Here is a 14,011-nt window from a genome sequence, read left to right as displayed (position 1 = left end):
ATAATTCCAGCTGGGTAGCTCTTACCTGGATGGCCCAGCCTAGCCTGATTTCATTAGATCTTGGAAGTGAAACAGTATTTGGTGAATATTTGGATGGGAGACCACCAAGGAAGTCTGGGGTCATTATTTAGAAGAAGGCAATGGCAAACCACCTCTGTTAATCAGGAGTGCTTTAAGGATTCATGGGGCCTGTAGCATCAGAGTGAATTTAAAGACCTGCTGAGCTCTAGGAGGGTATAATTGCAGTGGAGGTAGAGGAGCCCCCAACAGGAGAAAGAGATGTTCTTCCAAGAGTCCTTAAAGAGGGCAAAGTGGGGAGGAGAGAAGCTACAGCCTTGTTTCATGGGAGCAAAGGCACAGCACAAGGCTCCTGGACATTTAGCTGTACATTTAGCAGTACATGCATTGAGGGTAGCATGAGAATTATTCAATACAAGAAATTAAGCCCACTGTATAAAAAATACAGCAGGTGCTAGTGGTCAGTGGGTGCATGCAGGAGGCCCCCCTGGCCTCCCCCAGCCTTCTCCCCAGCCCCTGGATTCGCCAAGAGAGAAGCGACTCTCGATTGGCCGCTTTGAGTTTTTATCCCGAACTCGTCCTGCCCCTTTCTCTAACAACTTACCCCTTACTCCTTTATTTTTACCGCTCCCACGGGAGCGGTTTACAGATATACCTTAAAATAATCACATGAACTTTATACATGGATTGCATATCAGTCTAGTTAACAGGGTTACCCATCCGGCAGCTTCATGCCTTCATGAACTATGGCACTTTTATTTATTTATTTTATTTATATTTATATACCGCCCTCCCCTGAAGGGTCAGGGCAGTTTACAGGGAACAGGAAACAGATACAGATACAGATCTCCTTCTACAGCAGGGGTGGCCAAACTGTGGCTCACCAGACATCCATGATTACCATGAACCCCTGTCAACATGAGTCATTGTCAGTGGACTACAATTACCATGAGCCCCTGTCCGACCATGGACATCTGGAGAGCCACAATTTGACCACCCCTGTTATAGAGGAAGGGATGTAGAGCAGCAGTGGTATTGGAAAGAGGGAAGAAACCAAGTTCTCTGTGCAACGAGAGAAAATGATTAACACAGTATGGGTCAACAAGTGGAAGATGGGTTAGATGTTAAATAGCATTTGAAGGTGGGTCTTCAGATAGATTTGCTTTAAGGTGGTGGTCCCCAACCACCGGGCCGTGGCCCGACACCACGGCTACCTCTCCCCGCCCCCCCCCCCCGCAGTGGCCCGGCAAGCTTCTTACTGTGGGAGGGGGGAGAGGGAAGCAGGGCCGCGCACATGCACTGCACGTGCACAGCCATGCATGCGCGGCATGCGCAGCCGGGCAATCACCCTCCCTGCTGCCGCCGGTCCCCAGCCTGAAAAAGCTTGGGGACCACTGCTTTAAGGCATTGCTGTTAGGTCTCTGCACACACATGAACAATCATGAACTATGTCAGGATTAGTAAACAACTTTTGTGTAGTTTCCCCCCCCCCTTCCCCTTACAATAGGCACATGACAGTGAACTCTAGCACCCTCTCAGGTTGATTTTCTGTAAGTTGTAAGCACTAGCTAGTTAGCAGTTAAAGCAAGCAGAGATCATTTTGGCATTCCCAGGATGAAGAGAAGGCTTCCTAATGAGTATCTCCCAGAGCGCCCAAGGGCTTCGATATAAGAACAAGGCTCTGTTTTGTGATGCATATCAAGAAGCACAGCCTGTCTCAATTTGATTTGTGGTGGTCCTTCAAATTAATCACTATTAAGGCATTGGCCAGAATTCTTGACTAAATTAAAGTGTTTATACCCAATAGGAAGAGTGTTCTTGTCTGGTCACACAAACCCCTCACTTTTAGTGCAACCTCAGCATGATATCATGCCTGGTGACACCCTGGAATGCCTCTGAAACTCTGTGGTTTAACCATAGAGTTTTGGGCAAATGCTAGAGTGCCATCCAATGTGACAACATCACTTCTGGCTTGTGCTGAAACTGAAGTAATGGCATCATGACACTGCTGATTCCCCCCACCAATTCTCCCATTCCCTTCTGCCTACTAGCTGGCAAACTTCAATTGTGAATGGGAAGGTTGCAATTAGCAATAGATTGGTAGAACTGTGCAATATATTCAGCCAACTTTTCAAACTCAGTTTCACTTATTTTCCCTTCTTACTGCAGCCCTCACTCACATGTCCTCCCCCCTGCCCTATGTCCTCATGATCAGGACAGGCTTTTTTGGTGGTCAAAGGGGATCCCTCCCTCCTTTTCTCCACAGGGAAAAAGCTAGTTGGATCATAGAATCATAGAGTTGGAAGGGAACTCCTGGGTGATCTATTCCAACCCCCTGCACTATGCAGGACACTCACAACCCTATCGCTCATCAACTGTCACCTGCCACCCCCTTGAACCTTGATCCTGCCTATGAAGTACCATGTACTGTTAGGTAAATTATTTTATTTCTCATTCTTCTCATTATTCATTTATATGGTACTTTATGTAACTGAAGCTTTATGTAAACCTTTGTTAAAACTGGTGGGAACCTTCATAGGTAGTGTCCATTTCTGAAATTCTTACTTGATTAGGCCGGGGATGGTTAGCCCATGAGCCAATGGCGAAGCATCAGACATCTGCTTGTTTTCAGTGCTGGTCATGTAAGAAAACAACTCAGATGCGCTGCATAAAGTCCCCTGACCTCCCCACAGCAGCCTGTGGCCTTTTCCCCCCTTTTGATCAGAAAGAGTGACTATCATCTGAATCCCCAACTTCATGTAAACAGCCAAATTGGGGTACTTCTGGCTGCTTCAGGTTAAAAATGTTGGAACTACAGCAGTGATCTCCTGAGCCCTATTAACTCTGCATTACGAGCAGATGTCTTAAACAATTGGTTGAAAAAAAATACTTGGAAAAAATTCAAGAACATTCCTCTCCCCATAGAAATTTGACGCATTATCCCGAGTACAGTATCGTGCCGCAGCAGTATAAATATTCATGTTCCCAATTATAATGCCTGTTCATACCCCTAATTATCTGTATGTAGGTACTGATATAAGCAATCTATTAAATTAAGTTTTCATTTACAGGGATGCATTCTTTAAGGTGTTTTTTTTTTCCGGAGGCAGTCACAATAGTTGAAAATGTTTCTGGAGATTATATTGTGAGAGACGTATAATTTATCTTCTGAGCAGGCATATTGTTTTAAAACATCCTCCATTTAGCCAAATTATGTGCATTCTGGGAGTTCACAGGGCTCTTGGAGGATATTTTGTCCTTGCATATTTAGATGACATAAAGTAGCTGAAGACTTGTTCATTCACCCAGTGACATATATGGGAATTCTTTCTCTGGTTCTCTCTCTCTCTCTCTCTCTCTCTCTCTCTCTCTCTCTCTCTCTCTCTCTCTCTCTCTCTCATTTTTGGATAATGCTATAAAGTACTACATACAAATACCAACAAATGCAAATAACATGATCACAATCCACAACAGCAATATTAGAAACAACACCAACAGCAAGAATGATAACATGAGAAGTTTTTTCATGCTTATTTGGCTGCAGATGGCTTGCATTCACTGCCTGAAAACAAGCAGTTTGAAAATGATTCTGAGAAGTCAACTAGGGGCAGCAAGATGGGCCAAGAGAAAGGGAAGAAACCAAGCCAAGGAATAATCTGGAGTGGCATTTCCATTATATCTGATTCACTCCTGTATGCATGCTGCTAAATGAATATGCTTTCTGTTCCATCAATAAATGAGAGACAGTATGTCTGAACCTGATATTCAAATTCAATTACCCTGACACTGCAAGATGGCAATTGCGATTCCAAGCCGGTGTGCTATTTGGAAGGTTCATCACCATATTGCTTGGGATGTCATGGTTTTCGTTAGTGAAAAGGTTTAAAGAAGAGGCTTTCCAGGTGCAGAGCTCTGTTCTTTGGTTTTGTTCCTGTCCTCAGGCCTTGTTATAAAGAACGGAGATTGCACAGACACCGGGCAGTGTCCTTTGTAATCTGCCAGTCATGGTGCAGGAGGCAGGGTTTGCAGGAATTGTCATACACCTTTGCCCTTTGCAAACAGCAACCACAGGCTGCTTCTAAAAACATAGTAGATCGGGCTGAAATGGCCAAAGAGAACGGAAGCAAAGTCCCTCCCCTAGCAGATGGTCAGCAACTTTTTCCTTATCCGTGTCACAGAAACCTTCATCCCATCTTCCTTAAACATCATTGTCAATCAGAACAGTTGAAGTGAACTCAGAATTCTTGCTGTTTCCATATTGATGGGACTGAGAGTCACAGCAAATAGTCTTGTGCTGTGGCATCAGCTGCAACCAAAGCAATAATTAAAAAAAAAAATCTGCATAGCCAATCAAATCTTCAAAGAGCAATCAGAAAAGTGGTTGGGCCAATTCCATATCTGGCCCTGCCCAGTTTCTTAAAACACTTTGACTGATTATGAACTCCAGGGCAAAGGGTCTGCTGTGGCTCACTGTGGTGGTGGTGGTGGTGGTGGGGCAAGTGGTGGATGGGTTAACAGAATGACAGCGGGATAGCATCACAATGCTACCCTGCCATTGTGGAGGTGAAAAAATGCCCCGTTCAGCTCCATGGTGCCACAAAGGCAAACGGCACCATGGAGCCAAACAGCTCTTCCTTGTATGCATAGGCCTGGCCTGTCATAGCTGCCGATAGTACCCACGTTAAAAACGGGAATGCAGAAAAATCAGTGCTCCCTTAACACAGGGCATCAGAGGCCCTAAAGTGGGCCAGGGCCGGGAGGGGACCGGGCTGGTGGCAATGTCATGCATAAGTGGGGATTTGCTCTGCTGTCACACAGGTGTTGACCTGGCTTCCCTCCCCCTGCATAATCAGTCATGGCAGGTCCCAGGAAAGGTGCCCATGGCACTGTGTTGGGAATGTCTAATCTATTAGATCCTGTTCCACACTAATAACAGGTTTCTTGTGATTTAAATATTAGATACTTCCAGGAATTTCTCTTTAAATTTGTGTTGGAACGGTTCATGGTTTCAGATTTGAAGAATCAAGATTTATTTTTTTCAAATGATGCACATGAGAGGCTTTCTGAACTTTTAAAAATGATGATCGCTGAGTCCCAATTCCATTATTTGGTCTCGTCATTATTTTTCTTTAAAATGTGAGTCAGATTCAGCTGTGAGGAAATTCCCTGGGAAAACTGCCACATCATAACCATGTGTGAATCTCATACAGAGTAGTCTTGATCCATAATTGATGTAGATCTGTAAGGGCTGCCTTGGCAAGGGTGCATCCTATTACATAAAAATTCTTTTTGGAAACTCCAATTAACTTCCCAGTGACACTTTCATTTGCCTGACTGCTGTATAAAGGATTACTTTTTTCGGGGTGGGATAAGCTTAGCATCCGTGTTTGTCACATTTGTGCCTTCAGTGGCCTGTTATATTTCCGATGGTATTATTTGGATAAAATGCTTGTTTAACATTACAAGATGCAACATCTGGCTCTTTCAGTTTCAGACAACATTCAGCGTGACCAATGCTAACTCTGGGAGCACTAGACAGATGGAACAGTTGAGATTTTCATATGAGGATATTGCATATGACGCCTCATCTCCCTTACCACCTCTGAAAACTTTTTCAACAGCAGAGGAATGTGGATAGAGACATACTTATGGTAAAGAGTTGAGTAACTTTTAAAAAATCGGTAGCACAGGTTCAGAAAGTGAGATGCCGAAACATGAACCAATACGAACTGAATAGCTGATTCGCTAACTGAACCAGTTCATAGCAGTTCATGACCCCTTCTTTCTGCTCCCCACCACTTTTGGTGGGGAGCAGAAAGCAGGGGTTTCTCCATTTAAAACAGTGTGGACCAGAAAGCAGGGGGTTAAATAGCCCAAATCATTTAAATCCCTGCTCTCTGCTCTTCAAGGTCTTAAAATTTGTGGAAGCCCATGGTTATTCTTCAGTTTTCAGCCAAAATTAATCACAAAGTTACATCTATGAGCTTGTTTTTGCCTGTTCCTGAAGGTAAGGAGCAAGAAGATTTGGGATTATAGGAAAGAGGGAAAGTTTTAGAGTAAGGAGGAGGGTGTTGGAGTTAGATACTGAGATTTGGATGGGGAATTCAAACCTATCCAGATTGGATCAGTTAAAACAAAGTAGCTTTTGGTAGAAAATACTAAAATGAACATAGCTTTGTGTTGGCAATAACGTTAACTCGGCATGATTCTCTATGACTCAATGTACCTGGATGAATGCCTTTAAAGGTTTGCACTAGTGATCTGAGGGCTAGGTGAAAGAAGACATTTGCTGTCTTTCTGAACTATTATTGTTGCCTGCAAGTGTGAGCAAATCACATTGCGAAGTCCAATCCCCTGTCCTTTCTCTGCTGGCTCTCAGCTATTGTTTTGGACATGGCCCAAGACATGTTTCTGGATTTCATTTGACTGGGGGAGATGAGCTGGTGTCAGTGCCAAGAGAGAGGAGAATGAGAAACGTCTGCCAAAATGGAGGATTGACAGAAATACCTTTCCTTCTTCTATTTTTCTTTTTGTGCCCTGTTGTTGAGATATTTATCCTTCCTGTTGCTGGTTTTCTCAGTTTGCTTGTCTTTTTGCCGTTTATACACAACTGATGAACAAATAATGTCAAAACTGCTAGGAAAAATGAGACAATGAAATATGAAATGACACGAAAGCAAAGACACAAGGCAGAAGAAAAGGCATATTTCCACAGTGACCCAATAGGCATGAGCAATTATGGGACATTTCTGAACTTTTACGAGCTGCTCAACAATTTACAATACTGAGATCCAGCTGGATATTTTAGAAGTGACTGTTTTATATTTTATAGTTGTGGATTTTATAATATTTTAGAGGAAGTTGTAGATTTCAGGATGCCATCTTATTATAACTACAATGCTTGTAGAGAACTTGACACATGCGGTGACTTTTAAAAAAATTAATTGATGGTCAGAGGGACCTTGTTCGTACTACATGGTATCACTATACATAGAAGGTATAGTTCTGAATAGACCACCTCTGACTATGCCTTGCCTGGTTGCCAGACAATCCTTGGGTTTCCTGGCAAGCAATCAATCAATCAATCAATCAATCAATCAGGGTTTACCAGCCTTTGACAATATTCCCCAGGATCATCCAAAGGATGCTTTTGCAATGTTTTCCAGATAGATAAGTTAAGTGGCAGGAAGACAATTGGCCAACTCTTTTCATGTAAGGTTTTTTTTTGGGTGAGGGGAGGGGGAGCAGAAAGGTTATTTTATGATTCAGTCCTCCTGAACAGAGTGGCATGTATCTAAGCCTAGAAGGCTATAATGCTTCTGTGTCTGTTGCGGGCCAGAACAAGCTCTACAACTTTGCATTCTTGAGAAGCTGTGGGAGGAAAAGAAATTGTGGGAGGAAAAGAAAATAATACTCAAAATGAAGGCAAGGAAGGGTGATGGTATCCTGGTGGAGGCTAAAGATGGAATAGAGAGGCAGAGTTCTCTTGTCCTAAGTCAAACGAAAACAGTTTAAGTTGATAAAACAAAATTTGAGTTCACTGGGTTTACACCTAGAATTAAATTTTGTTGATCTTAAAGATATCACAGGACTCAGACTTTGTGTTTCACACCACCTGCATCTTCTAAACTCATACTGATGCTTACCTTGGAAGGCTGTCAAGGTTATGAGACCCACATGTCTTTCTCTAGGAACCTGTGTGTGAGAACTCTGCTGCTGCTGCTGGTCATCTCTTTGTGCAGACTGGCACAGTTAATGACAGCCTGCTTACGCTCTTTCACAGTGGCAGTCTCTTCTCTTTGGAATGCCTTGCGCGAGATTGCGCAAGTGGCCACTTCACTTGAAGCATTCATCTGGGGCTGCAAAATGGGAATTTTAAACTGAGAGCCAGTGGGATGCGATGTCTACAGCATGAGACAAGGATCTGGGAGGCCTCGATTCACATCCGCTCTCTGCCAAGGCACTATTTTCATAAGAAATATGAGGTGTGGGATATGTTAATCAATTGTGCTCACAAGGCAGGATAGAATTTGTACTACCGCAAAGGACGATGCAGAAATTCCTGGAACTGGGCTGTCCTGAGAGCCAGCATGGTGGAGTGGTTATGAGGGGCAGCTTCTAATCTGGTGAGCCAGGTTTGATTCCCCGCTCCTCCACATGCAGCCAGCTGGGCGACCTTAGTCTAGTCATAGTCCAGATAGACTTATTCTCACAGAATGTTCCTGTTAGATCTCTCCTTGCTCCACCTACCTTACAGGACATCTGTTATGGGGAGAGGAAGGCAATTGTAAGCCACTTTGAGATTCTTTTGGGCCGTGAAAAGAAGGGTATAAAAACGAACTCTTCTTCTTCTTCCCAGACACAACCACAGAAATATCCACAAGCCTTAACTTTGCTCTACTACTCTGGTCCTTTGTAGGGTACAAATCCACCTGAATGGCTATATGCTAGAATTAGTTGTGATATTCAGTCTTTCTGCATATGGGATAGCAATGGCCAATTAATTAATTTCTTTTATGTGTAAGCTGTTCATCAAGGAGCTCTGTGGGCTCCTTCAAAGCTGCAGCCATGGTTCTTCTTCCTTCTGTGTCAATTCAAGTTCATGGCACAATATCCCCAGAAATCAAAGAAGAAAGCAAAGCATAGAGATAAGCTTCTTGATCATTAGACCGAGATAATGATATACCCACCAGGCAGCTTGTTTTTAATATGATTTTTTTTAAAAAGAAAAGGTATTAAGTGTGAAGGATCCATTCATATGTCACATCACATGGGACAAGAATAGAAAGAATCTTCAAAGTAATATCAACCAAGAGCCAAAGTAGATGCAAACGTGGATTCTTTTCATTAGGACCATTAAATGGATGTTTCTATAAAAGTTCAGTACAGATAACCAGAAGGGCAACCTTCTGCACTGTACAATCTACAATCAAGGGTACCCAATCTACATCAAAGGGCACCCAATCTTTTTCAGCCAGTGGGCTCCTTTGGAAATTTGAGAGGGTTGATGAGCAACACTTCACCACCAAAATGAATGCTACATGAGGTGGAGCAAAATCCCAAATGGATTCCACAGGAGGTGGAGCCAAACCTCAAATGGATGCCACAGGAGGTGGAACCAAATAGAACACCTCCTTCCTCACACATCCTGGGAAGAAGGAAAGCCTGAAAGAGAGGTTGGAGCACACAATGATGAAGGACAGCCCAAGTGCTCCTCCAGGAGAAAACCTTTCCTTGAATGGCAATAACAAACCCTGCCTTACAGTGGTTCCACCAGCTTTCTCAAATGCTTGGCTGTCACCAAGGGAAGCATCGGCAGGTACCACAACACCCACAGGTATTGTTGTATTATTATTTATTAAATTTCTACACCACATTCCCATAATGACTCAGGGTGATTTACATGCAGTAGCTCCTTGTCGCAGTCAGCCCAACTGGATATAAACACTGTTGGACTGGAGGTGATGCTGGGACAGTAGTGAATGAGAAGCTGTCCTCCCCCAGCCTTCCTGGGATATATAAGGAAGGGGAATGGTGTCCTTGGGGACAGAGTTAAAATGGAAGCCTGACCTCTGCAGTCAGTAGTTCCATCTGTGATGCCAAGGGCACAGGCTGAGGAAGGGCTTCAAGCCAACTTGTGGGAGAATGCCAGCTGCCACCAGAGAGGGAGGGTTCAGTCATATAAAGTTGCTGTGACCAAGCAGGTGGGGATCCTGCAAAGAAGAAATCGGGAACCAGGAAATGTCATTTTCAGCCGTTGGGTTCCCACAAGCTGAATCCAACCTCTGATGTAATGCTGTCCATTTCCTAGTAGCCCATAAAGTTTCAGTCAAGATTAGAGGATTTGTTGTCATGGCAGTTTTACTTTGATAATCCTTGGTGTGTCCTAGAAATGTTTTATTGCTTTTCACCTCTATTCTGGAAATATAAAAAGCCACAGTTTCTTTTCTCCAGGCTCTTAGATAATAGATTCAGGAGAGACAAAAGGACATACTTCTTTACTCAATAAGCTATTATATTCACGACCAATGATGTAGTGATGACTAGCATGGGTGGGTTTAAAAGGGAATCAGATTAATAGAGGATTGATCCATATGGCTACTAGCCATAACTAAATGGAAATCTACTTCCAGAAGCAGTAAACTCCGAAGACAAGTATTAGGAGGCAACATTAAGTGAAGGTCTGGGATTTTATGCCCTGTTTATTGAAAACAGGATGTTGGATTAGATCAGGGGTAGTCAAACTGCGGCCCTCCAGATGTCGATAGACTACAATTCTCAACTGGCAGGGGCTTCTGGGAATTGTAGTCCATGGACATCTGGAGGGCCGCAGTTTGACTACCCCTGGATTAGATGGACCAGTGGTCTGATACAAGAAGGCTCTTCTCATGCTATTAAAGTTACATTGTGTTCAGTAACTAAAAAAATGTGCATGCTCATGATAATGAGGAGGTAAACTGTGTGGAGTTGAGTGGGGGAAAAGGCCAAAAGGAGGAGAAACTGGCCTTTTTGGTCTTGGCCCTAGCTTGGTGGAACATTCTGATCTCAAAACAGACCTGGGCCTGCAGGACCTTAACCAATTCTGCAGAGCCTTCAAGAGAGAGCTGTTCCACCAGGTCAGGATCCGGAGAGACAATCAAGATGTGCTGGCCTGCAGCTGAGAACTGAGGAAGACCTGCTCCAAGAACTCTGACACCTCCCATTTGAGCTGTTGATCTAGTTGGGGGAAATTGAGATAACTGTTTTTAGGTTTTTAGTGATTGTGTGCTGTCACCCATCCTGAGCTTGATAGGAAGGTCAGGAGATAAAAATAAAGCTTATAATAATTATTATTTTAAAAATCTGGTTGGACCCCACCACTTTTCATCATTTTTCTCCTTCCTATTACTCAGGAGAGTTGTTTTGTACAGAAATGTCTTTGCTAATTTGAGATATTTTCACAGTTGTTGGTCTGTCTTCCTTCATCAAGCGTTGCATTCTGTTTATATTCCGTTAATAATAATCAGACAATTCCAACTGATTTGACATTCTGTATTTTCATACCACTGAAATTCCTCCTGCTTGTTCTACACTTTACTTCTTAAAACAGAAAAGCATCTCTTTCTTGCATATGTAAGAGAAGAACATATGAGGACAATGCATATAAAATGAAATCCCACATGAAGTTCAGCTTGCTGGAATTCTGCGGAGGGCTGCAGTTTGGGTGAAAATTGGCCTTTTTTCCCCGATGTGTCATTTTTAGCTTTCCTCTGTGTTTTTTTTTAATAAATGCTTCCTCATTTTAAAGACTGCTGTCAAGATATTGTTTGCTTTTTTCCTGCAAATAAAATGCATTTTAAATAGCAATTTCCCATAAAAATCGTAAAAATATCTCAGATTGTATTAAGCAGAAAAAAACATCATTTTTGTGAATTCTTTTTCCTGTTTTTAAACTAGCTTTCCAGGCACAGAAGGTAATCCAACAGCATGACCCTGTTCATGTTTACTGAGAAATAAGACATGGCTGTATTCAATGGGGCTTACTCCCATGTTGGCATCTTAACCAATGTAAGTACTAAGGTAATTCTGCACCATTAAGAAGTGATTTATTTTTCTCACTAAAGGTAGCTGACTTGAGTGGTCCAAATATGTAATACTGGAGGAAATTTTCCTCAAATCACAGCTGATTTATGGAGAACCCTGGTGGGGTTTTCAAGCCAGAAGATATTCAGTGGTAGTATGCCATTGCCTGTCTAAACGTAACAACCCTGAGCTTCCTTTGCAGTCTACCATGCAAGTACTAACCAGGGTTGACCCTGCTTAGCTTCTAAGATCTGACGAGATTGGGCTAGCCTGGGCCATCCAGGTCAGGGTAAATGAGGAATACATTACTTAATCCAAATAAGGCATGAAACTTGACAAAAACCATGAATGCTGATTGGTTGATGTCTCATGATTGTGTGATGAGGTGGAAAGCTGGAATTAATCATGAACAAATTAGTTAGGCTGTTGTATACCAATTAATACTGGAGATTATATTGATAGTGTAAGATCTTAATGCATAGTTGGGATCCTGGAGACATTGTTGTTTGAAGAGTTTGGAAGCAGAAAGTGGTGGACGCTCCTATTCACCATGCTCTCACTCTCCATGTTGTGTCTAACATCAGGCAAGAAAAGAGGGTAGATCATAGAAACAATGGAACAGAAAACATCTGAGGACTGCAGAAGCAGGGCATGCTTTGCACATTTTCCAAGAAATTGAATTGAGCATCAGTGTAATTGAATTGGGCATCAGTGTAATTCTAAGCAGAGGTCTCTGAAATTTCCTAGTGAAGGTGAGAACCAAATAATACATAGGGTTTTAGATTAAAGGGATCCAGAGATCATCTAAGAAGGGGCCATGGTATTATTCACAATTCTACAGTTAGATCATTCATAGCTGAACCCCATATTGAATAAATAACAAATTTCTGTGTACCCCATTTTAAACCACACATTACAACATGACTACCTCACAATTCAGTGTCTCTGCTTTGTACATAATTGAAGTATTGTATATATTATTTTATTGTATCATTCTTGTTCTACTGTTTTATCTTTTATTATTATGCCAATAAAGGTACTGTATTCTATTCTATTTATCCGAATACTAGCCAGGGCTGGCCAGCCCTACTTTGCTTTGGAGGTCTGAAAAGATCAAGCTAGCCTGGGCCATCCAGGTCAGCAACTTCCCCTTTCTAAATCTATTCAAATCAATGGCTTTAGAAAGCTGGAATTCTATTTAGGATTGCATTGCAACACCCCCCCCCCACACACACACACACCACATACCATATCCCCTCTCCTGATGTTTCAGGAAGTATTTTGATTTGAATAGAAAAAAACAGTTGCTGGGGAAAGAGTTTTGGAGAAGACGTACATGATGCTTCAGCGCAGACATGCTGCACCTCATTAGTGATTGGTAGTGGAAAATATTCTCTCCATCATAATCATGGGCATTTTGCTAGTATTAATTAAATGCTATTTTGAAATGCTGCTCCTTTCCTCCATTAAGATAATGATCCACTACACTTAAAATGTCATGCTTTGTTACCTAAGAAAGTATGGCAAGGAGGAGTGTAACTGATGGTGTATTACTGTTGACACTTTTCGAGTTAAGAAAATGGAAGATCAATAGTACTTTTTTTTTAAAGGAATCTCCATATATCACAATCTTGAGATTGATTTTAAACCAAATGGCACTTCATCAGTTTATATATGTATACGTCATCTACTTAAACAAACAAACAAAATCCTCTTCACTTTGTTTTACAGGAAACAATGCTTCATGGATCCAGAAAAGATGTGCCAGGACAACAATCCTCATTAGAATTCAAATTAACCTAAGGATTGTGGCTTTATTTGTTTGTGTGTGTAAATTGATGTGCAATCACCTGGTGAACTGGACTTCTGAACAGGATGGTGGAACATGAGATAGTGTCTCAGAAGAGCATCCCCAAGACAATTTTGTCTCTCTCAAGGTCAACTAACTGCAATATTATGCAAGGGGAGGAGAAGAGAATTAATTAACTGTCATATTAATGAGTTAGTTGAGTGAGGTTCATCAAGGACGCCTGTTTCTTTTAAGGAATGGGGGATGGGGAAGAAGAACTGTCCTTGACCAGTTCACCCAAGTCTCATAGAGATATCTATAAATATTTGCAGAATAGCTCCTAGTCCTTGCTTGAGTAACAGGTAAGGTTACTATTTATATGAACTCTAGCCTTTTCCTTCATCCGTGTTCTGTATCTTGGGTGGGCTTCTCATTTGTTGTCCATGGGAAAGGAACAACAGCACATAGAAACACCAAGGGGTAAATCTCAAGTTTAAAATATCAAATAGATTTTCTTTTACTTTACTATAGTCCTTAAAAACAATGAAGCTTTCTTAAAATCTGAAAAAGTTAGCAGTGACTTATGAAACTTTGTACCCTGCCTCAAATATTATTAATCGTCAAGATACTACTGGACTCTTG

The 14,011-nt window shown here is 42.1% G+C and overlaps 1 long non-coding RNA gene across 1 annotated transcript; it reads left to right on the top strand.

Annotated features, from left to right (window-relative positions):
- The first annotated feature begins 5,572 nt into the window (after positions 1 to 5,572).
- On the top strand, positions 5,573 to 13,715 carry LOC143844192 (uncharacterized). Its single transcript, XR_013233846.1, has 3 exons — positions 5,573 to 5,669; positions 11,455 to 11,565; positions 13,312 to 13,715. It is a non-coding gene; the product is annotated as an uncharacterized LOC143844192 (long non-coding RNA).
- The last annotated feature ends 296 nt before the right edge of the window (positions 13,716 to 14,011 follow it).

This window comes from Paroedura picta, chromosome 9 (assembly GCF_049243985.1).
Source record: "Paroedura picta isolate Pp20150507F chromosome 9, Ppicta_v3.0, whole genome shotgun sequence".
In the NCBI taxonomy this organism is placed as follows: Eukaryota; Metazoa; Chordata; class Lepidosauria; order Squamata; family Gekkonidae; genus Paroedura; species Paroedura picta.
This window is presented reverse-complemented; position numbering and strand designations above follow the sequence as displayed.